The 23404-nt window shown below is 37.5% G+C and overlaps 2 long non-coding RNA genes across 5 annotated transcripts in view; one reads left to right on the top strand and one right to left on the bottom strand.

The window, feature by feature from the left end:
* LOC110743470 overlaps positions 1–23404 on the bottom strand; it is a 543894-nt gene that overhangs the window by 254789 nt on the left and 265701 nt on the right. The gene's annotated exons all lie outside the window — the stretch shown is intronic.
* The window catches only part of LOC103885149, a 233005-nt gene continuing 215717 nt past the window's right edge, over positions 6117–23404 (top strand). For all 3 annotated transcript variants that reach the window (XR_001903447.3, XR_004183724.1, XR_001903445.3), the window contains exon 1: positions 6117–6282. This is a non-coding gene — a long non-coding RNA (uncharacterized LOC103885149). The remainder of the gene's footprint in view (positions 6283–23404) is intronic.

The following is a 23404-nucleotide window of genomic DNA, read 5'->3' as shown; positions in this document are numbered from 1 at the left end:
GGCTAAACATTTGACTAACACTTCATTCTAAAAAGATTTTTACCTCTGTCATCCTTTCCTTTGACTTGCAGCTCTACCCCAGATTGACACATGCATTTAAAAGAACAGATAATAGTGACACATGCCACAATTCCAAGGGGCGCCCATCCTTTCTTCCTGGAGTTGTGCAGTGAGGCAGTTCTGGCCTCATGAGGTTTAAATATTGAAAATCCTATTTATTTATTTATTTATTTATTTATTTATTTATTTATTTATTAGACAGAGTCTCACTCTGTCGCCCAGGCTGGAGTGCAGTGGCACAATCTTGGCTCACTGCCACCTCTGCCTCCCGGGTTCAAGCGATTCTCTTGCCTCAGCCTTTGGCAAATATCATTTTTACTTTCTCCTTTAATGGATATTTTATTGCAATTTCTCATCCTAAAGGTCAAGTTATTAGAAATATCACCCCATGGTAAGGCTGGCATTTCACTTCTTAGGGAGATTTGGGGTTTTAAAACCAGGCTTTGTGGAAAGAGAGGCTTTGCTTAATTCCTTTGTTCTATTCCTTTGGCAGGTGGAGAGCCACCCTAGGAAGCCCAGCTAATTGATGTCTTCTGTGATAGAAGTGATACCCCAAGTACCCTTGCTGAAGGCTTAATTGGAGCAAAGAGGAAGACAGAAATACAAGGATATCTCACTCCTTAATCTCTTCCCTGGGAAAAATAAGGGGACACCTAGTCAGGAAGGAACAGCATCAGACATGTGTCTTCTGGCTGCCCCTCCCTGGGTTTTGTTCCCAAGGGTGGGAGGCATGAGAGGGAACAGAGAAGTCAGGTGGCTCTTGCCTGGCTATCCACCATGTTCTCTGAGTAGGTGCTACCTCTCAGGCTGCCAGGTACCCTTACGCCAGATAAGGCATCCCAGTCAGGTCAAGAGAGGCCCTGGGCTTGGCTCTTGAGCTGATCTCGACCCCCATAGCCTGCATGCTGAGTTGGGAGAATGGGCCGGCTGGGGACCCTACCAGGGACAGGCAAAGTGCCCTTGTAAAGGCAGGGGGTACTGAGGCCAGAGGGTGAAGCTCCTCAGCTAGGGAGCATGATGGGGAGGCCAAAGCAGCAAGAAGGTGGTGGACGCTCCACGAAACATTCCAAGCCAAAAGAAGAGGCCACACTCTTCTTTGCTGCAGAATATGGGGCCAGTGAGGCCAGGACCACCCGGGGGTCAAGGCACAGTGCCTAGGAGACCTGCTGCTACTACCAGTCACTATGCATAAGGGTAAGCCAGAAGCTAGGAGCCTATTTCCTCCCAAGGCCTCACACAACCAGAGGCCATTGAAAAGAGAGAAATGAGGGAGGAGGAGACTTTGGAAAGACTGAGTATTTTTATTCAAAAGAGACTTTATACTATGTGAAGAGTGTTTTTAAATGACTGGAATTAAGAGTTAAACATTAAATTGGATTGGACATTGGGTTAATTTTTGTTTTCCTGCTAAACAACCAATAATGGCATGGGAAAGTGCGAGCTAAATCACAAACAAAAGCTTTCTCTGCAAAATCAAGTGGAGATGCCACTGACATGCTCTCCTGGTCACACACTGTTGGATCCCTGCCACTTGCTCTTGTTCTACTCATGGCCATGATCTCTGTGGACCTCAGGAAAACTTCTGTCTGAGAAGTTCTGGTCCCTGGCCTGTTTCGGAACTTTCAGGGGCATGTTAGAGAAGCAGCTCTAAGCAGGGTGATAACCCAAAGAATCCAATGCTACCATCAAAACGCATATTCTTCTTAGCCCACTCCCTGGAGAAGTTCGGGTACAGAAAGACACTTCTAAAATGCATATTATCAACAAGTAATGAGCTGCACAGTTTAAAACAGCATGTGAATAAAAACCCACTCCCTGCCTGTTACTTCACCTTTCCCAGCCTGTTTCCACTTTTTCTTGGTTAGGGTTTGGGTCTTGGCTAAACTAAGATATATATATTTTTTTTCCTTTTTCTTTTCAAACCACAGTAACTTACACTAGAGCCAAACCCCTTAACTAAAGAATAATTTATGACAGAGAAGCTAGCATTTTAAATAAAACAGTTTTGGGGAAAGGGGAAGAAAGCCAGGAGGTCAGAAGTTGATTTCTGAGGACAGCATGCTGGCCGCCTCCTCCTCAGGGCCGGCCTGCTGGGATTATCACATTACGGGAAGGGTCTGTGCCAGGGCCAGGAACCATGCCCCCGGCTCCTATTGATCCCCTCAAAGGACTCAGCAAAGCCTGCAGAGCTGCAGAGCAGTGTGGCTCTGAGCTCTAAAGACACTGGCCCTGCAGAAGGGCTTGTTTTTCACCAGTCGGAGAGGTATTGAAATGTAAGAAGTTCGGTTGCCTCAGTGAAGAGAGGCCATGTTGCTTGGATAAGTGATCCTTAAGCACATCATGTGGTGTAAGTGAAGGCAATAGGCCCCGCCAACAAAGGCTCTAAGTGGTGCTTGGCAAGACAAGACCCAACCAGCACAATACAAAAAGATGACTCATTACAGACATTGTGCACACATGCTTGGCATCTCAAATCACACTCAGGAGCTGCAGATCATGGCATCCAGTTCCACTCCCAGGTTGCCCCATCAGCTAGTCAGGTTCAAGGCCAAGCTGCCTGACCCAGGTGTGAATAATGCAGAGCTGGCATGCCACCTCTGACAGTGGGACCAGCAAAGCAGCTGGAGAGAACTGATGCCACCAGAGGCAAAGCTTGTGCCAGAACTAGTGAAAACTGTTTCCTCTTTTTCTACTATAGGGAAAGTTTAAGATTTGTTGTAGGAAATGAGACAGTTAAGTAAATATCCCCTGGAAGATGGAAGGAAAGTGTAGGAACACATATGTCCAGGCACTGCCTTGGCCAAGAATGGTTGGTATAGGTGGACATAGCTGCTGCCCTGCTGTGGTAGAAAACTTGTTTCCCAGTGATGGCTCTTCCTCCTCCTGCCTTTCTGGGATCACCAATCAGAGGAGACTGTTCATGGCAATATGACAGTGCCACCAGCTGGTGCTGCCTGCAGGGAATCTTTTGCTGTGCTGACTACAGAATCCTGTGTGCCTATGGTAAGCCTGGGATCTGTGAGCTTAGGGAGCCGCTGCCCTCAACAAATGGTTCTCTTTGGGGATGAACTGGGTTGGCAAAGAGTGAGCAAGCTCATGAAAACTTCTGTGGTATGGTAAAACGTGGCTTTCTTGGCAAGGCTATGCTGTATATGAATCAACTACAGAAGTGCTACTCCAGTCAATCCAACAAATACTTCCAGCAGCAATTCCCAAATGGTTTATTAAGAGTACATATTTTTCATTTCAAGGGAGAACCTTATCTTAGAATGCCATGAGGTATACCAGTAATCATATGAAATGTCCTATATTACCTATGCTATTTGTTGTGACTATAACTGTGTAACATTTAATAACTTCTCCTCAGATAAAACATTCATTTAATCCACTCCTTTTCTATTTAATGTCTTTGCAGTTCCAATGGGAGAAAGAAAAACAAAAGTGGAAAACGAATTATTTTTAACAGAATTAATATAGCTAAGAAAATATGCCATTCTAAACCAGTAATAATAGGCCCCTGCCTGGTTCCAACAGTGGATACTGTTTCTAACATTATAGCGTTTTGCTGATGAACATGCCCCACTGAAATCCTAACCATTAATTTTCTAAACTGTACTTTTTAAAAACTTGACAAGGCTTGTTTGGTCACTGAATTATATATCCTCTTCTGAATTTCCTTCTTGTGAACGTTTTCTTTTTCACCCTTAAAGGAATATTATCCCTGCTTTGGACAACTTTCTCTTAATAGTCAGATATTTTCAATGTATTTCATATTCCCCACCATTCCCACTAATTAAATTTTTCATCTGCATGATGGATGGTAAAGGCCAATTTCACAATAAGAGAGTGTTGCCATTTACACATTACTAGAGAAGGAAAGGGAAGATGATGTCAAAGCAGATCTGACCTGGGCTTTGCATTGTGGTCTGGGGCTTCTGCTCCCTCCAGTTTTCTTATAAAGGGCCAGATGAGATACAAGCCCAAGAGCTGCAGACCCACATTGCTGGCACTTGACTGTTTATGCTTACCAGGCGGAGAGGACCTTACCATGTGGGGCTTGCTGCATCCAATTCCTTATCAGCCTATATGAAATCCATCACATATAGAATTGATCTTCTAGGACCGTGGAGGGAAAGAATTTTTTAAAAAATATATGACCATGTAGCCAATATTTACTAGAATATATGTCATTTATATTTTCATATCTAGGATACCCACAATATCCCAAAACACATTCCAAGTACAGAAATCTCAAGAGATTTTAACTACCGTCATGAAGAGCACAACGTTGGAAGGGAAAGGCCTGCCTCCTATTGTAAAGTAAGAGAAAGAAACAAGGTAAAAAGTGATAAAAGGCATTAGAGGCCTAAAATGTATCTATTACTACTACCGATGTGATTAATATTTAATACTTATCTTTACTATTGAGCTTCAGATTTCTTATGTATTTCTTATTATGGGAAATTATTATGCCATAAAGAAAAGAGTCACTTAACTCTCTTTGCTTCTATCTAGTCTATTAATTGCTTTTGCTGAAAATCTAGGTTTCAAACTTTCATGATCCCTCAGTCATGAAACCTTCCTGGGGTTTCTAACCTGGGGACCATATGGACGGAAAAATAATTACATACTATTTTTATTTATATGTAGCAAAAATTTAGTATTCCTTCAATTGTGAATAAAGGCAAAAAGAAGGAAAGAGAGAATGAAAGAACCCACAGTTGTAGTAGTACCTGTGACTTTGCCAAAAGTATAAAATATAACGATTTTTATGTCATGTTATAGCAGTACATACGGATTAATTATTTATACTTATCACTGTGTTGAAATTCAACAGTTTTTATTAAAACCACTGGTAGATTTTTTACTGTGTTTATAATGAAGCAAATATATTACTATACTACAGGTTTTTATAAATATCTTGGTAACTACATGTCAGAATAATCCTATGCATTTTACTTTATACATTTAAAAAATAAAATAAATAACATTACTGTGAGGAGTCCATAAGCACAGACTGCTGAAGGAGAATGGGTCACCAAAAAAAATGCTAAGAAATTGCATATCATGCCTAGATGATTGGTGGTACAGCCCAGGTGGTACATCGAGAAGGATTTGAAAGAACCAGAAAAAGGCATGCCAAGCTTAATTAGCAATGTTGGCCATGCATACAGGGAAATACAGGGATGTGTAACCTATATTTGCTATTCCCAGTTCTAACACCTTTGGATAATGTTCACATATTTGTGAAAGAAAAATAGCTGCAGGTGGTTCAGTTATCATAAGAAAATTCTAACTCCTTTTAGCTCCAATCACTAATGCCAAATATTCGACAGGCAAAATTTATGAAGCTAATTCCATTTCAAGGATAGCTTTAAAACCCTACAATGTGCTTCCTCTATTTTGAGGTCAATCCAAGACAACAATGTGAAATAAACAAGTTCTCTCCTTCCATATAAATGTTAATTAAAAAAAAAAAAAAAAAACCTTACCTAAGGCCTTATATTGAGACTGCATTGTTTTCGGATCAGCTGCTTCTAATCCTTTCACTTACATCTGTAGCTGTGCGCTGTCAGTAATCGTAGATTCATAGTCATTTCAAACATAAATCTTTCTCATAACGTTCATTTCAAAATCCTGTAGTTGAGAATTCACTTATTAAAATCACTCCCTCAGCAGAAGATTGAGTGTTGGCCATGTAGCCTGGAATGGGGTACTTAGCATTCCCAAGGTGTGGCTCAGGAAAATGCAAGCAATTGAAGTAATTAGTGGCACTTGTACATTGTAAAGCATTTTGTTGTATTTCCTCACCCAGAAGAGGCCCTTTTTCACATTTAAAAGAAAAAGGTTGGACACTTAAAAATGTTATATATAGAAAAATGAAAAGGAACAAGTTAGGGAGTAGTCCTATTAAAAAGCACTGTCTGGAGTTGGGAGATGGGTTGATATAGTTTGGCTATCTCCCCACCCAAATTTCAACTTGAATTGTAGCTCTCAGAATTCCCATGTGTTGTGGGAAGGACCCAGGGGAAGGTAATTGAATCATGGGAGCCGGTCTTTCCCGTGCTATTCTGGTGATAGTGAGTAAGTCTCGCGAGATCTGATGGGTTGATCAAGGGTTTTTGCTTTTGTTTCTTCCTCATTTTTCTCTTGCCAGCTGCCACGTAAGAAGTTCCTTTCACCTCCCCCATGATTCTGAGACCTCCCCAGCCATGTGGAACTGTAAGTCCAATTAAACCTCTTTTTCTTACCAGCCTCAGGTATGTCTTTATCAGCAGCATGAAAACAAACTAACACGTGGGTCTACAAGAAACTTGATTGCCAAAGAGAAATTGCCTGTGAAATTTATAGCAGTAACTCCCCATCCAATTTGTCCTTCACTATTCTTTTCTACTTCCCTACTTTTCTCTTTAACTCTTGCCCCTCTAATTTTCCAAATCCTCTCTCTCTCCTTTCTTTTCTCTTCATTTTTCTTTTTCTCCCCTCCCTGTCTTCCTACTCTTCTCTAGCTCTTCTTCTCATCTCTTCTTCTTTTTAATTGCTATTCTTTTGCCTCCCTGAAGCCCTACAAGGAAATCTCACCTTTGTAGAGGAGAGTAGCCATAGAATTCCTCAAGTGGTTAATATTTGCATAATATATCATTGCCCACTCTTTGCCCTTCAACTTAACTACGTCTTTATATTTGAAGTGTGTCTCTTGTAAACAGTGTGTATTTGGGCCATGTGAGTGTGCACAGGTATGTGTGTGTGCACATGTGTGTTTTAATCCATTCTGACAGTTTCTTTAATTGGTGTGTTTATTCCATTTACACCAAATGTAATTACTGACACAGTTGGGATTTTTCTACCATCTTGCTTTTTCTTTTCTACTTGTCTATCTGTTCTTTAAACTTTTATTCTTCTCTTCCTTACTTATCTTGAATTAAGCAAATATTTTTATTATTCATGATATTTTTCCATTGGCTTTTGAGCCATATGTTTTTGTATTATTTTAGTTACACTGGAAGTTAAAATATGCACCCACAATTTATTATAGTTTGCTTTGAATATTTTACCATATCACAAACATTGTTTTTACCAATTCCTCTGCCTTTTGTTACTGTTGTTATATATTTTATTTCTACATATGTTATAAACCCCACAATGCATTGTTATTTCATTGTTTGCCTTTTTACACAAAAAGGGACTTTTATGTTAATGCACGCATGCTCTTCATTTCTCCCTGAAGATCTGTGCTTTCATATAGAATAATTTCCCTTCATTTGAAGAACTTTCAGTATTCTTGCAGGGCAAACTTCCTGGCAATGAATTCTCTTGGCTTTTGATTGTCCAAAAAGGAGTTTGTTTTTGAAGAATATATTTACTTGGTATGGAATATAGGTTGACAGACATTTGAAGTCAGGATCTCTGGGAAAGAAACTATATGATGAAGATTAGTGTGTACAGGATGTTCATCTCCCCTGATCAATGCCTTTGGGAGGATGAAGGAATAAGGACTGAGCAGAAGGAGAAGTTGAGCTGTGTCATGGTGTCACAACAAAGGCCTCAGCTGTCCCCATGGGGAGCTTTGAAGCTGAGATTTCTCTGCAAAGTTTTCCTCAATTGTGATAAAGGAAAAAGGCCTTTATACTCCAGCATCATCAGTGAACTTCGGGAAAGAGTTATTTTCACAGGCTGCCTCCTCTTACCCTCCCTGAATTTCTATAATCTGGCTTCAGACTGTTTCCACTAGAACTTTTCTAGCCAAGGTCAAAGACAAAAATCCATGACTGAATCCACTCAATGCAGAAAAGAAATTTGGCAATAGTTACACGAATTTAAAATATTTATGTTCATTGACCCAGCAGTTCCACTTTTAGGAATATGTTTAATGGAAAAAATTGCAGACAAGCAAAGATCATACACACACACACACACACACACACACACAGTGTGTGTTTGCCACTTGTTTGCAATAGTAAAAAGTTGGAAAAAACTTAAGTGCCCATTAATAGAAGGTTGGTTATATAACAAATGTTATTTAATAAAAGCATAGTAAATATTTTCTGATTGAGTGGCTAAAAGAATAAACAGTTACCATGACGTATACCCTCTGGACTTGGGGTTTTGATGATCTCCCAAGACACTTCTACTGAATTTGAAAATAAAATCCCACTTTTATTATTTCTGTTTAAATAGGTTTGGTATTTACTACAGAAAATTCCTTAGGATAATTATGGGAATTATTAGAAATGGAAATGGATCAGTAGTAGAGTACATATTTCTTACCCTAAAGTAAAACTAAGTTGGCCAAGAAATTTGCTAATCTGACACAGTTTACTGTATACAGATGCCTCTCTTCACCTCTATTTCTAATAGAATTGTGCTTCAAAAGCCCTCAAGTATAAGTATTTATTTATTTACCTCTGAACTAATTAGAGAGGCAGAAACCTATCTGTATGTGTTTCTGTCACATATATTTTATAGATACATAAAAGGTAGCAATTACACATAGTAAGTAATAAGTAAATGTCTGTTGAACCAGGATTGGGGGAAATACCCCAAAAGCCCTCTTTTTAGTCCCTTGTCAATTTTCCAGTTTTTATTATTGTGTCCTGCCTCCTGTGTGAGGAGACGGGTTGTGAGTGAGAAACACAGTCTCAATAAACGCTGGCTGTTAGGTCATTCAATGGGCCCCTGCTGGGGAGAATATGAAAACCTTTGACTTCTCCAAGAATATCAAAACATAAAAGAACTACTGTTCCTCCTTTGATAAAAGTTAGTGCTGCCACCTGAACCCCACTCTCTCTTCTCCCTCAATTCTGTTTTATGAGCTGATATAATTTCACCCTCTTATGCTTATATTGTCTTTTCCCAATCATTATGCTTCTGGAAGAGTAACCACCTTACAGTGTCTTGCATACAATGTGGACTCACATTCCACCACAATTGTGGCCAAAACCATGTTGTTTTCCTTTTTCCAAAAAAAATTAGCAGCTTTATTAAGGTATGCTTGACATGCAATATGTTGCAAATATTTAAAGTGTACAACTTGATAAATTTTGACATTATCACACACCATAATAGGAAGATACTAATGAAGATACTAAATGTACACATCCCACAAAAGCTTTCTTGTGCTTCTTCATAATTCACCCCTCCATCCATACATAGCAATCTGTACAGAAAATTCTATTAAATTCAAAAAAATTCTATTCAATTCAGATTCGAAAAATGCATTCATATGCATATAAAAATCTTAACAGATAACCCTAAAATGTAAATATAGTATTTGTGATGGGAAGGAATGGTATTTATTATGGGTAAGTTATAATTTTCTTCATTTTTTTTCTATTTACATGTTCTAATTTTATACCCATGTAACAAACCTACACATGTACCCCTTAAAAGTTGAATTTTTTTAAAAAAGGATAATATATGTAAAGAAATTAGCATAATGTCTAGTATTTAGTAAACATTCATAAATTTTACTAATATTAATAGCAGTAATGATAATTGTAAGTAGTAAAAAAATTGATTTCTTTAAATTTTTATAATATAACCCTTAATTTAAAAAATTATAATGACAGGATTTCATTCTTTTTTAATGGATGACTAGTATTCAATTGTGTAAATATACTAATTTTTTAATCCAGTCATCTATTGATGGACCCTTAATTTGACTTCATATCTTGGCTAATGTGAATAGTGCTGCAGTAAACATGGGAGTGCAGATATCTCTTTGGCCTACTGATTTCTTTTCCTTTGGATATACAGCCAATAGCAGGATTGCTGGATCATATGGCAGTTTTGTTTGTTTGTTTGTTTGTTTTGAGATGGAGTCTCACTCTGGTCACCAAGCTGGAGTGCAGTGGCATGATTTCGGCTCACTGCAACCTCCACCTTCTGGGCTCAAGCAATTCTCCTGCCTCAGCCTCCCGAGTAGCTGGGATTACAGGTGTGTGCCACCATGCCCAGCTAATTTTTTTTTTTGTATTTTAGTAGAGATAGGATTTCACTATGTTGGCCAGGATGGTCTCGATCTCTTAACCTCATGATCCGCCCGCCTTGGCCTCCCAAAGGACTGGGATTATAGGCATGAGCCACCGCACCTAGCCTTTCTCTCTCTCTCTTTTTTTTTTTTTTTTTTGTTTTTTGAGATGGAGTTTCTCTCTTGTTGACCAAGCTGGAGTGCAATGGTGTGATCTCGGCTCACTGCAACCTCCTCTTCCTGGGTTCAAGCGATTCTCCTGCTTCAGCCTCTCAAGTAACTGGGATTATATGCACACGCCACCATGCCTGGCTAATTTTTTGTATTTCTAGTAGAAACAGGGTTTCACCATGTTGGCCAGGCTGGTCTCTAACTCCTGTCCTCAGGTGATCCGCCCACCTTGGCCTTCCAAAGTGCTGGGATTACAGGTGTGAACCATCATGCCTGGCCTGGCAGTTCTATTTTTAATGTTTTGAGGAACTTCCATACTGTTTTCCATAGTGACTGTGCTAACTTACATTCCCACCAGCCACGTGTAAGTATTTCCCTTTCTCCATATCCTCAGCAGAACTTGTTATGTTTCATCTTTTTAATAACAGCCCTTCTAATTGGGGTGAGATAATATCTCATTGCGGTTTTGATCTGCCTTTCCCAGGCGATTCATGATGTTGAGCATTTTTTCATATACCTGTTGGCCATTTTTTGTCTTCTTTTAAGAAATATCTACTCAGATTTTTTGCCTTTTTAAAAATTGAGTTATTTGGCTTTTTGCTATTGAGTTATTTGAGTTTCTTAGTACACTCTGGGTATTAACCTTTTGTCAGATGCATAGTTTGCAAATATTTTCTCCCATTCTGTAAATTGTCTCTTCACTTAGGTGTTTGTTTGCTGTACAGAAGATTTTTAATTTGATGTAATCATATTTGTCTATTTTTGCCTATGCTTCCGAGGTTTCATCCAAAAAATCTTTGCCCAGATCAATATCATGAAGCATTTTCCCTCTGTTTTCTTCTAGTAGTTTCATAGTTTTAGGTCTTATATTTAAGTCTTTAATCCATTTTGAGTTGATTTTTGTAAATGATGAGAGATAAAGGTCTAGTTTCATTGTTCTGCATGTGGATATTCAGTTTTCCCAGCATCATTTATTGGAGATTGTTCTTTCCTCAATGTGTGTTCTTGGTGCTTTTGTTGAAGATCAGTTGGCTGTAAATGTATGAAGTTACATCTGGATTCTCTATTCTGTTCCATTGGTCTGTGTGTCTGTTTTTATATCAGTATCATGCATTTTGGTTGCTACTGCTTTGTAATATATTTTGATGTCAGATAGTGTGATGTCTCAAGCTTTGTTCTTTTTGTTGAAGACTTGTGTATTTGGGGTCTTTTGTAGTTTCATACAAATTTAGGCTTGTTTTTCTATTTCTATGAATAATGTCATTGGTATTTTGATAGGGATTGCATTGAATCTGTACATCATTTTGGATAGTATGGACATTTTAACAATATTAATTCTTCCTATCCATGAACATGAAACATTTTTCCACTTGTTTGTGTTTTCTTCAACTTCTTTCATCAATGTTTTGTAGATTTTATTGTAGAGATCTTTCACTTTTTTGGTTAAGTTTATTCCTAGGTAACTCTTAATTTATATTTTTGAAAATTCCAAATATATATAGTGAGCATATATATAAAATGAGTATTAAGAAAATCATCATGATATTTACTACATGTCTTTTAATGATAGCCTTTGAGATATTAATTTTTCTTTAATGTCTTGGTATTTTCCCTACAATGAGCATGTATTTCTTTTTATAATAAAAGATAAATTTTTTTAAATAAATGAGACATTTAGCAAAGCACTAATAGAAAGTATATATTCATAAACATGCATTTCAGCAAGTCAAAGCAAGATGGTCCACAATGGAAAATGGAAACTCTAATTATCCAATTATGAATAAGTTAAATTAGAAACAACTAAATTAAGGACACAGAAGGAGTCAATAGAAAGTCTGTGAACAGAAAGATCTCAATAATTTCAGAGCCAACCTAAAGCACTGCTGACTTGGCCAATTCTCTGAGTAATTCAATTAGGATCATTTAGTTTAAAATATTTAGAATACTGAAAGAAAACCTTCAGGGTAACAGATCTGTTTCCTTCTCAGGAGTTGAGGAAAGAGATCTTTCATATTTTTCCTGAGGACAATGAGGCTTTCTTGAGAATCAGATGTCCGAGGCATCTAGACCAGAACAAATTTGGTCTTTAAGCTCCCAGTCATAATCTAATTTTGTTGATTCCACTTTTATTACTGAGATGTTTGATACAGAATTCTGGCTATTTTCTAAACTAGTAAAACTAACCAAATTCTCTGGTTGTGCATTGGTGATTAATGCTTGTGCTTCTCTCTCACAACACATTCTCAATTTTAGAACCCATTTAGAACTCGATGACATTCAGACTGAAAGAATCAATTTGTTTCTTCTTGTACTTTGCCCCAGTATGTGAGAAAATGTGGTTAAGAGAAATCACTTGTTTAACCTTTGAAAGAATGAAAACTATTTTGTCGTGGGATGACTTGAGAGTTGCTTTAAATTTGAGTATATTTCGGAGTAGGGGTTAGAAAAAGATCTCCACATATTTGGCTTTTATCTTGTTTCTCTAGATCAGTAATCTTCATATTGTAGTCTTGGGAGGGGCAGCACTGTTAGAAATGCAATTTCTTGGGATTCACTCTACTAGTGAATCAGAAGCTATGGGGCTGGGGCATAATAGTCAGTGACTTAAGCTTTCTAGATGATTCTAATGAATGCTAAAGTTTGAAAATGCTTTGGATTGTGTTTGATGCAGATCCTTAAAAATCTACTTAGAGGACAGAATGAATGATGGACAATGCCTATAGAGAAAATTTTCTTTCATGATAAATTTGTGGAAATTTTGCAGCACTGTTTATCAATTATTATCTCTGAAAGGGGGGACTTCTATCATTTATCAGAATTCTTTTGATAAAGAAACAACACGGTGACATTTCAGAAGCAAAAACTATATGCCATTGTGTTCCTATTTAACATAAAACTTGGTGAAGATAGCCAAATTCTATTTAAAACAATCTTGGCCTCACATGGTATCCCTATATACTCTTTGGTATCTGATCAAGTTGTACTTCTGTTAACATGAAAGCCCTGAAATCTTTAAATCTACCAAACACTAATGTAATAACCATGCTATGTCATTACCATTCAGTTCAAAAATTATAGTTCATCTTATCTAACAATTCAGAAATAAGTTAGAGAATAGAAGTAAAGAATTTTAGGACACAAACTGCCAAAACTAACAAAAATCTACAGATTGTCAATTTAGCAATGTTGAGTTCACATTTTACCACAAAGATGCTATCTCGAAAATTAGAGAATGAGAGTATACACTTTGGTGGAAAGGAGTGAATTTTGATAAGAGATTGGTGCCCATTTCTAATTAGACAGGAAAAATACATAAGCAGCAATAATCAACAAAACAACTTTTGTTTCAGAATAACCTCTGGAATCTTCAGAAAATTTTGAGCACATCCCCTCTTTAATCTTTAAAGCAGAGTGTTTCAGCTACCTATTACAGTTATCTACTTATTTTACTCAGACATCTGCAATTTGGACAAGATTCTGGGGCAGGATGCAGGTAGCTCATCTCAGCTCCACAGGGCGTCAGCTTAGGAAGGTTCAAATCTCGAGGCTGGAGTGAGGGGAAGACTCTTTACTCATGTCAGATAGTTGATCCTAGTTGTTAGCTGATAACTTAGCTTGGATTGTCAGCCACTTACCAATGTCCTCTTCATGTGGCCTGGGCTTTGGGGACTGAGCATCATGAGAGAAATTTCAAATGGAAGTCACGTTACCCTTTGCAGCCCAGCCTCTAAAGTCAAGGCTGGTAAGATTTCTGCCATACATTATTGGTCAGAGTATTCACCGTCCTTCCCAGGATCAAAGGGAAGGAATATTCACCCCACATTTTGATAGGTGAGTGCCAAAGTTCTGGAAGAGCCTGGGGGACTAGGAATTTAGCTATGGCCACTTTTGGAAAATACAATGTGCCACAGTCCATCCCCTGGCCACAACAACTCACATACCTTCCCTAGATGTGAGAGTGAGTAAGCATTCAGATGATTCCTGCCCTGAGCCTTAGAGCTGACCCTGTTGATTCTGAGGGGAGCAGAAAAACAGCTATCCCCACTGAGCCCTGCTCAAGTTGCAGATTCACAAGCAAAATGAATGTTTTTTTGTTTTAGGACATTACATTTTGGAGTGGTTTGTTATGCAGCAATAGATAAGTGGAACACAGATTCTCAATTTTTTTCCCCTGGTGGAACACTGGTAAGAGACACAATGGCACGGAAGACACTCTGTCCAACTCAACCAGATTTTAAAAATAAAATTAGCTGATTCCCAAGGTCCAACCCATTTTGTTTTTCCAGAAAGCATTTTGCAATACTAGTAAGTGTGACTTATATCATTATACCAATAACCTTGAATCCAAGTGAATTTATGCAAAATGATGTATTACACATTTAAATACCATGCATATTTCTTGTGACATACCTCACAAATTATTGCACACTGGGATGTTACAATGAGATGTATGTTGAAAGTCACTGCTGTAGATACTCTCAGTAGTAAAAATTGCTTCAAAAAAGTTTAACAAACGACTGCAACATAAATGCCAAAACCTGAGTTTGGTTGTTTTCTTCTTTCAAGGTTTGCCTGTGGTAGCTTGCTGCTGGCTAGACAGGAGCATGAGTCAAAAGAATGGGAAACTGCAACATTATAATATTTTTTTTCTGTTCACACAAAGACATGGTGGAAGAGCCATCAGTCACTCCTGTATCATATGGCACCTCGTCCATTGAGCAAGTTCTTCACAAATACTATGGCCATGCTTATCATCATGTCCAGTGGAATCTCAGCATTGCATCTAATTTTATCTTCTTCCGAGACAAAATTTTGAATAACTTATGTGATCATTGTGTCAATAAGTAAGGTGTTCAGAAAACAACCCGCGGGTTTGTGGGATATTTTCCACTATCTCTGGGCAAATCTCTGGAACAATTTCAAAGGGAATGGATCTGGATAATGTACTTCCCATACCAATGGATAGGTCTAATCTGAAATCAAGACATGGGAATTATGTTCACCCTGTATTCATCCTGTCTCTTTATTCTTCATGTCATGCCCTTCTTCACAGTCTTTGCCAGTTATAAGACTACATCTGTTGGCCTGCAACTGGGCAAGTAAACTTTTTTTTTCAACTTTCATTTTAGGTCCAGGGATTACATGTTCAGGTTTGTTACATGGGTAGATTGCATAATGTTGAGGTTTGGTGTACAATCATCCTGTCACCCAGGTAGTGAGCGTAGTACCCAACAGGTAGTTTCTCAACCCTTATACCCTTCTCCCCCGCTACACACTCTGGTAGTCCCCCCAGTGTCTATAGTTGCCATCTTTACGTCCATCTGTACTCAATGTTTAGCTCCCACTTGTAAGTTAGTTTTCTGTTCCTGTGTTAATTCACTCACATGATTACCTTATTTTTTATGGCTGCACAGTGTTCCATGGTATATACATACCACATTTTCATTACTACATCATTAATCGGTAGAATTTTCACTAAAAGCACTCGATACAGTTTTCCAGTGGTCTCCATTGGCACCTTAAATTCAGCTTCTAAGTGCTTTGTCTAGTTAATTTGCCTGCTCAGGATTTCATGCACCCTTTATTTCAGAAAGGAAAAGAGCTGTGAGAAGAAAAGGTCTATGCACAAGTTCCTGTTGGTAGAAGAGTTTTGCCTTCTGTGGAGCCAAGTTTCCTTGCAAAAGAGCCTTGACTATGCTGCTTCTGCCAAATCACTTTACCTAATTATCTATTAAGTCATCCCCATAATCAAAATGTTCTCCTGAGTTTTTTAACAGGAACATGGATTTTGATAATTAAGTCAACAGATTTGAAGCTTTCAGACCATTTATTAAAAATTATCTTGGTCTAAAAACAAAGTTCCAAACAGGTTATAATCACCATAAGTGGAAAATATGAAACATTAAAATAATTGGTTTGTGCATGCTGTTTTCAAAATGAAGCCAAGGTCTTGATTTTAACCTGCAAGGAGTACATATTTTGCACTTGTAGGAAGACACAAGGTCCCAGCACTCAGGGATAGGTCATATGTAAAGGCAGTATCAAATGTCAGATAAAAGCAGAGCATGATTTACCCATCCACCCTGGGCAACCAAAGGATCAGAAGATCAATTTTGGTCTCTGAAGTCCAAAACCATCAATTATGAAAACTCCCTCACTTGGGGATGACTTATATTTTTCATCAATCTCCATAAACTTAAAGCACTGAATATCCTAGTGTATAAAATGTATGTCTCTGACTTGCTTACATATACATTGGTTGGCCGTGGGTTTGTGTGTGTGTGCGTGTGTGTGCATGCGCAAGTGCATGTTGTGTGCCAGATATTCAATCATACTATCTAATACCATCTCTCAATATTTTGTAAAACAAAAGCAAGGCATCATTTGCATTCATAAATGAGGCCCCTCTTGTTTTTCACAAAAACAAGACTTTTTAAATAAAAGGTGCCACCCTCCTGTGAGGCAGACCCCTGCCAATTGCTGTAACATTTGTTATTTGAAGTGTATTTCCACTGAAGAAACTGACTTTGAGCATTCGTGGAATGCTGTACAGGTTTTATCATCTATTTGCCCAAATAGAAAGAACTGTAGCCTTGGGGATCATTTACTGGAACTGGCCTCTTCCTCATTACCTGGTTCTTGCACTAAACGAAGCAGATAGAAATTTGGAACATCTGTCTAGGCAGCTAAAATGAAAGCTTAAAAAATTTACTGGGTAAAAGCTTTCAGGGCTGGGCCACAGGCGGCCAGAAGACTGCTATGGCTGATGTGGACTACTTCTGTTCCCCTGGCCCCACGCCCTGTGCTGGGTTGATTTAAATCTAAACTCTCCATCCCCTGCAGACTGGCCCGTGGACTTAACAGTAGGGTGCCAGGAATGCTGAGCTTCTTGTATTGGCTCCTTCTAGTTCAGCGTGGGGTGCCAACCAAGTAATGGGCATGAACGTGAGGAAGTTCACAGTGCACAAGTTCTTCTCAGGTGTATCTCCACAAGAAATCTCACTTGAAGAGTTCAAGTTAAAGTTGCTTTGAGATGAAATGCAAAAGAACAGCAATTAAAACATTTTTATTGGCTTCATAATTTCTAACTGTAGAACAGCTATAGTTATCTAAGATAACTACCTGTAGTGTACGTATGGAGAAAGTAAATGAGATCATATTGAATGACCTATTTATGTTTCTCATCCATGAGATATTAACTGCCTATGTTTAACTATATCTAGGTCCTGTGTTTTTTTTTTTTTTTCCTTTGGATTTTTATTTTTATTTTATTTTATTTTATTTTATTTATTTATTATTATTATATTTTAAGTTGTAGGGTACATGTGCATAACGTGCAGGTTTGTTACATATGTATACTTGTGCCATGTTGGTGTGCTGCACCCATCAACTTGTTTTAAAGTGTCTATTTTCCAGAGGTTTGGAGCTTTGGCAAACCTTTGAGCCTCCTTTCAGACAAAAGCCATGTCTATTTCACCATTAAATCTCAAGAAGTTAGCAAAGTACCTAGCAAAAGTACTCTGTAAATGCTAAAATAATAAAGTATTATAGGCTTGGACACTTTCATGTGTAAACATATCTTAAGGTCATCCTAATGTTCCTGTTCCTTAAATTTACATACATGAGTCCTTAAAAGTTCTTTCATGTGATAATTGTTTAATCTTTTTTATTGTCAGCTGTAGGAAATACACTTACAAGCTCTTAGGACCCCTTCAAAACATGGGTGGAAGTGAAGGTCATTATCTTAAATGAAACAAGCCAGGCACAGAAAGACAAATATCACATGTTCTCACTCATAAGAGCATGGTGTAAAATGTGTTCATATGTATGTAAACAGTGGAATGATAGATAATGGAAACTCAGAAGGGTAAGAGCGTGGCAGAGGGGAGGATGATGAGAAATTGGTTAATGGGTATGATGTACACCGTAAAAGCCCTGACTTGATCACTGCACAATCTATGCATGTAATACAATGCATAGATTTGTACCCCATAAATTTGGACAAATAAAAAGGAAAAAAGGCAAATCTAAGCAAGTGTCTTCAAACATGAAAAAAAAATTCTGAAGATCGTGTCAGTGGCAAGTACAATAGTAAAGAGTTAAAAGTGCAGAGAAAGGCTTTTATCCTAGGATAGAGAATTAGAATATAAGTCACAGCTCTTGCACAGAAGCTCCATGGGATGAAGGACTGATATAGTTAAAGAGGAAATAGTACAAACATGATGCTAGGGAGATCTGTTCTTTCCTAGAAAACAATTAATTTGGAAGAGGTTTACCACAATCTACCTCTTCTCAAATCACAGCGGCAAATAACTATCAGTTCCTAGAGGAATCATAAAGACCTTAGAATCTAGAAAACAATCCATGAGATAACATACAGTATAGTCTTTGCAGTTACCAATATATGTAGCTGGTGTTAACAGAGGAATCATGAGTGGTCAGGGAGGTCTCTTAAAAGGTAACGGAGGCTGGGCACAGTGGCTCATGCCTGTAATCCCAGCACTTTGGGAAGCCAAGGCAAGCAGATCACTTGAGGTCAGGAATTTGAGACTAGCCTGGCCAACATGGTGAAAACCTGTCTCTACCAAAAAAAAAAAAAAAAAATTCTGGTGATGATGGCACACACCTGCAATCCCAGCTACTCAGGAGGGTGAGGCATGAGTATCACTTGAACCTGGGAGACAGAGGTTGCAGTGAGCCAAGATTGCACCACTGCACTCCAGCCCAGGCAACAAAGTGAGACTCTGTCTCCAAAAAAAAAAAAAAAAAAAAAAAAAAAAAGAACCCAGAGAGGGCACCATGTTTTAAAGGACAGGGAGATCTTACTCTTCTTGACTTGGAATCCAAGATGCCCAAGAGAAAGTGTAGTCTAGGGAAACAGATTCCCAGTACAGCTGGTGAAGAGAAAACTGTTTAGCAAAGCACAGCATTGATCACCACGTGTAAAAGCTATCTGACAAAAAGATGATTATACATCTTTTTCAAACTATCCAAATATACAAACATATGACATGCACAAAGAAGATGAATGATAAAAAGTAGTCATAACTAGAGCAGCCATGGTAGCAAGTCTAAAAACATTGACTTGAAAAGCTCCAGTCATCAGCATCCTCATAGAAGAGACATTACTATTATAGGAAAACCAGCCCAGTGAGGACCAGCAGGATGCAGACGATGGCCCAAATCAGGACCAGCACCAAAGCTAAGATGTTGTTTCTTAGCCCCGGTAGGTGAAGGATTTTGCCAACATGTGGAAAGAAATCCAAATTTAAAAAAGAATCAATGTGTGTGATGTGCCTATGTATGTGCTCATTCATTTATAGTATATTCGCATTTAAAATTAAAAATGTGAAGTGTGTGTGTGTGTGTGTGTGTGTGTGTGTGTGTGTGTGTCTCCTCATATTGGCTAAAGAGTTTTACTTCTTGATTCCTCCAAAGAGAGTGAATTGTCAACTTGGACAAGTGTCTCAAATTTTTCATACATATTTTTCTCATAAGGCAAACTGAATCATCTCAGAGAGACTACCCATGGTGTAAGCAAGCCGAAGAAATGCTTGAGGGCACAGCCACTTCAAAGTCTTCCATTTTTACTGCCTTGGAAATGATGTAATACTGATTTTTTTCTGAAGACATAAGTGTCTTGCTTTGGCTTCAATTCCTTTTAGGCCCGTTTATCTGCCCCTTTTTTGTTTGAGCACAACTAGTGGGTAGATGAGGGGAGAGCTACAAAACACTTTCAGTGTACTCAAATAAAGTGTACTTTAATCAAATGCCACTTTTTATTCCGTAAGAATGTTGGAAATACTATTTCCAGTCTTAAAAATACCACTTAATCTGCTTACTCTCTGAAATAACTAGTTTTGTTGCCAAAGAATGACTTGAGTCAATGATTCCAGGGTTTTAAATTTCACAATACCCAAAAATTAGAAAAAAAAATTATGCAGAGTTTCATAAGTTATTGTTTACACTAAGAAAGCACATTAAAAATTTCCAAGTACTGTCTTCATTTTACTATGTTTCAAAATTATTTTGAACACCCCAAAAGTAAGAAATATATATAACCTGAATATATAAACAAGGAAGTGATTTAGAAATCAAAAACTTACTACATTTTCCTAATTTTACCTGATTTGTAATGTAAGTAAATTTGAGGCACATCAAGACTCACTGGTTTAGATAAAATGAGATTTCCCTTGCTGATATAGAAAAAGACCACATATCTAGGAAGTCATTGATGTGAGGATGTCATTACATTGCCCTCAATATTTCGATTTAAAAGATACTAGAATGAGTAACAAACATCATCCAGTTTGGACAATTTAGAATCATTACAGAACTGTGCCTTGTCTTTTCTGCTGTTTTGTTTACTGGCATGTACACTGATCTTTAAAACATCACAAAGTATGCTGCATGGACTAATTTGACCTAGAAATACTTTCATACCAGTACTTACATGGATATTAACATTGGAAACCTAATACTCCTAGATCCACTTTCGTATTTAAAACAGTACTCGTATTTAATAAACTTTTCTGCTCATTAACAGTTGTTCCACTTCACATATTCTGTTGCACGTTAGACAGAAGAGAACATTGAGTTCTTCACAAGATACTTTTGGTTAAGCATGCCCTGGGATGGAGTTACCATGCTGACTTGATTTACTGCCATGCTTCTGCATCAATCAAGCCAGGAGGCTATAATTAGAAAGAAGACTTCCTTAAATATTAAAAATGTAATCATTGCAAACTAGGTTGAGGAGAAGTGATTAATAGGGTTGGACAGTTTCTCTCACACAGGCATCAGGGTAAATTCTCAAGATGCCAAACCATGAAGCAGAACTTTTATGGAGACCACTAACATTTATTTTCAGTTCTTCCTGAGAAAAGCACCCAGGCATAGGTTCCTTAAGTGATCTCAAATTGTCTTGTAAGGTAAGTCATTCCTGGTTACAATTCATTTGTTTTCTCTATTGGTACATTTGCTTTCTCTAAATAAGCTAATTCTGTGTTTTTTTCCAGGTTGCATTATCCTTGACTTTTGAAAAAATTACATTTGGTGACATGTACAGTTATGATTTTTCCCTCATTCTAGGTTACTGGTTTTTCTCCTATTTATTAGAAAAAAAAAAGTACTGGCTACATTCTGTCAGCCATACTTTACAAATCAAACTCCCTAAATTTTCAGGAAAGCCCTGGTTCTCTCTACAGGGACATCTACAAATCCAGTGCCATGAAGTGGTAGGATAACCTTTTGTTCAACTGCACCACGAGACCTTGTGGTTGCCAATGTCATTGGGACTGGTAACGTGGAAGGCCAGTGCTCTGGGGTTGGGTAACATGAATGGCCAGTGCTCTATGGATGTATAACATGGAATATCAACAGACTAAAGGGCAATAATGGCATACCAGGATTCTAGGGGTCAATAACACTGAACACTAGTTTTCTGGGGGTAAGTAACATGGAATATCAGCACACTGGGGACCAGTAACATAGAATACTAACTCTTTGGGGATGCGTAACATAGAATACTTGACTTCCAGCTACCATCAAAAGCCCAACAGAAGACTTCTGGCCAAGTAGAGCTGAAAGTTAGCCCTCTGATGCAGATCTTCTGCTCCCAACAAATAGCAACGATAGGGGAAATATACAAATAAAATGCCCCCCAAAAATATAGGCAGATTAAAATGCAGCTAAATTCTGCTTATATTTCAGAAATGCTGAAAACAAAGGTATGGAAAATAGCTATTGTGGCAAAATAATGGGAGATAAAATAGAATTTAAGGCACAATTAGTAAAGATCAAGAGGAATACTTTACAATAATAAAATAACTATGTCACCAAGGAGTTCTAACACATATGAGCTTATTTACTACAAATGATAAGTTCTCAATATTAATTGGATAGAAACTGACAGAATAATAAGGCGCAATTAACAAATTTACAATATTAGGGTAGGATATTTTAAGTCCTCTATCAGACAAAAAACACTTGTACTGTAGAAGATTTAAATTAAAAATTAATAAGACATATACATCTTTATCTTTAGAGTATTGCACCCCATTATCAAAATAATTTTTCCCATTCATGAGGAAATCTTATAAAAATTGATGACAAACTAAGCCACAAAATAAATCTCTCAAATGTCAAATCATCTGTATAATAAAGACTATACTTGACAGTGGAATTAAGATGAACAATAAAAGGCAATTTATTAATATATTTACAAACCCAAAATACACTTCTATATAACTCTTTGGTTAAAGGTGAAATTGAAATAGAAGAAAATGGCAATAAACATTTTATTCAAAACTGCAGTTGTAGTGGCAGGTTGGAAGAAACTACTAACTTCTTTCTGAGGACAAAGTTGTCATGAGGTAGAATTTTAGAAAGAACTACAAAAATCCATAGATTCAAGGAGATTAATAATGACAACTTTTAAACTCCTACACAATGACTGATACCCTATCACACATAACTACATTTGTGGTGTTTCATTAAGCATTACTGGGTTATGCCTTTACAAACCATAAAAGGGTTGATAGGTAAAAGGTTCATGCTTAAAGTGTCAGGTCAAGAACAAAGATGTCAGACATCATGGGGTAGAATTTCTGTTCTTCTAGTTGTATGACTGTGGGCAAGTTATTTATTTTCCTGAGCTTCAGGTTCCTCATGTGAAAAATTTTACATATTAATAATCTCTACCATGTAAACTCTTTATGACATTGAATAACTTGAAATACATGAAACATAGTATAGTGCCCAACAAATAATAGGTTCAATAACTGTAAACTAGAATTTATTTTACATATACAGTATTTATTTGATTATGTGTTTTATCACTTGTGCGCTCATGTATGCTCCTTGAAGAGAGAAATAATTCTTCATCTTTGAGGAATGATGATCACAAAATAGTGCCAAGTACACAGTTGGTGCTAAATAATGTTTTTGCATTAATGGAATTTAATTAAGCATATCCATGCTGCTGGTGGTGTTAGATGTTAAAATTATCTAACTAGCAAAAGAAAAAAAGAAATATGGACAGGTTGCTAGTGACTAATAGTTACGCTTACGTCCGATATCTAATTATCACTTCTCATTGAATATTGACTTGACGCTTGAAATAGACTCAAATCAGTTTTGTTTCATCATATCTGACATTTTCAAATATTCGTTAAATATAAAAATCTGTCCAATAACAGGGCA

This window comes from Papio anubis, chromosome 5, assembly GCF_008728515.1.
Source record: "Papio anubis isolate 15944 chromosome 5, Panubis1.0, whole genome shotgun sequence".
NCBI classification, from domain to species: Eukaryota; Metazoa; Chordata; class Mammalia; order Primates; family Cercopithecidae; genus Papio; species Papio anubis.
The sequence above is the reverse complement of the archived record's forward strand: the minus strand, read 5'-3'. Positions and strand labels throughout refer to the sequence as shown.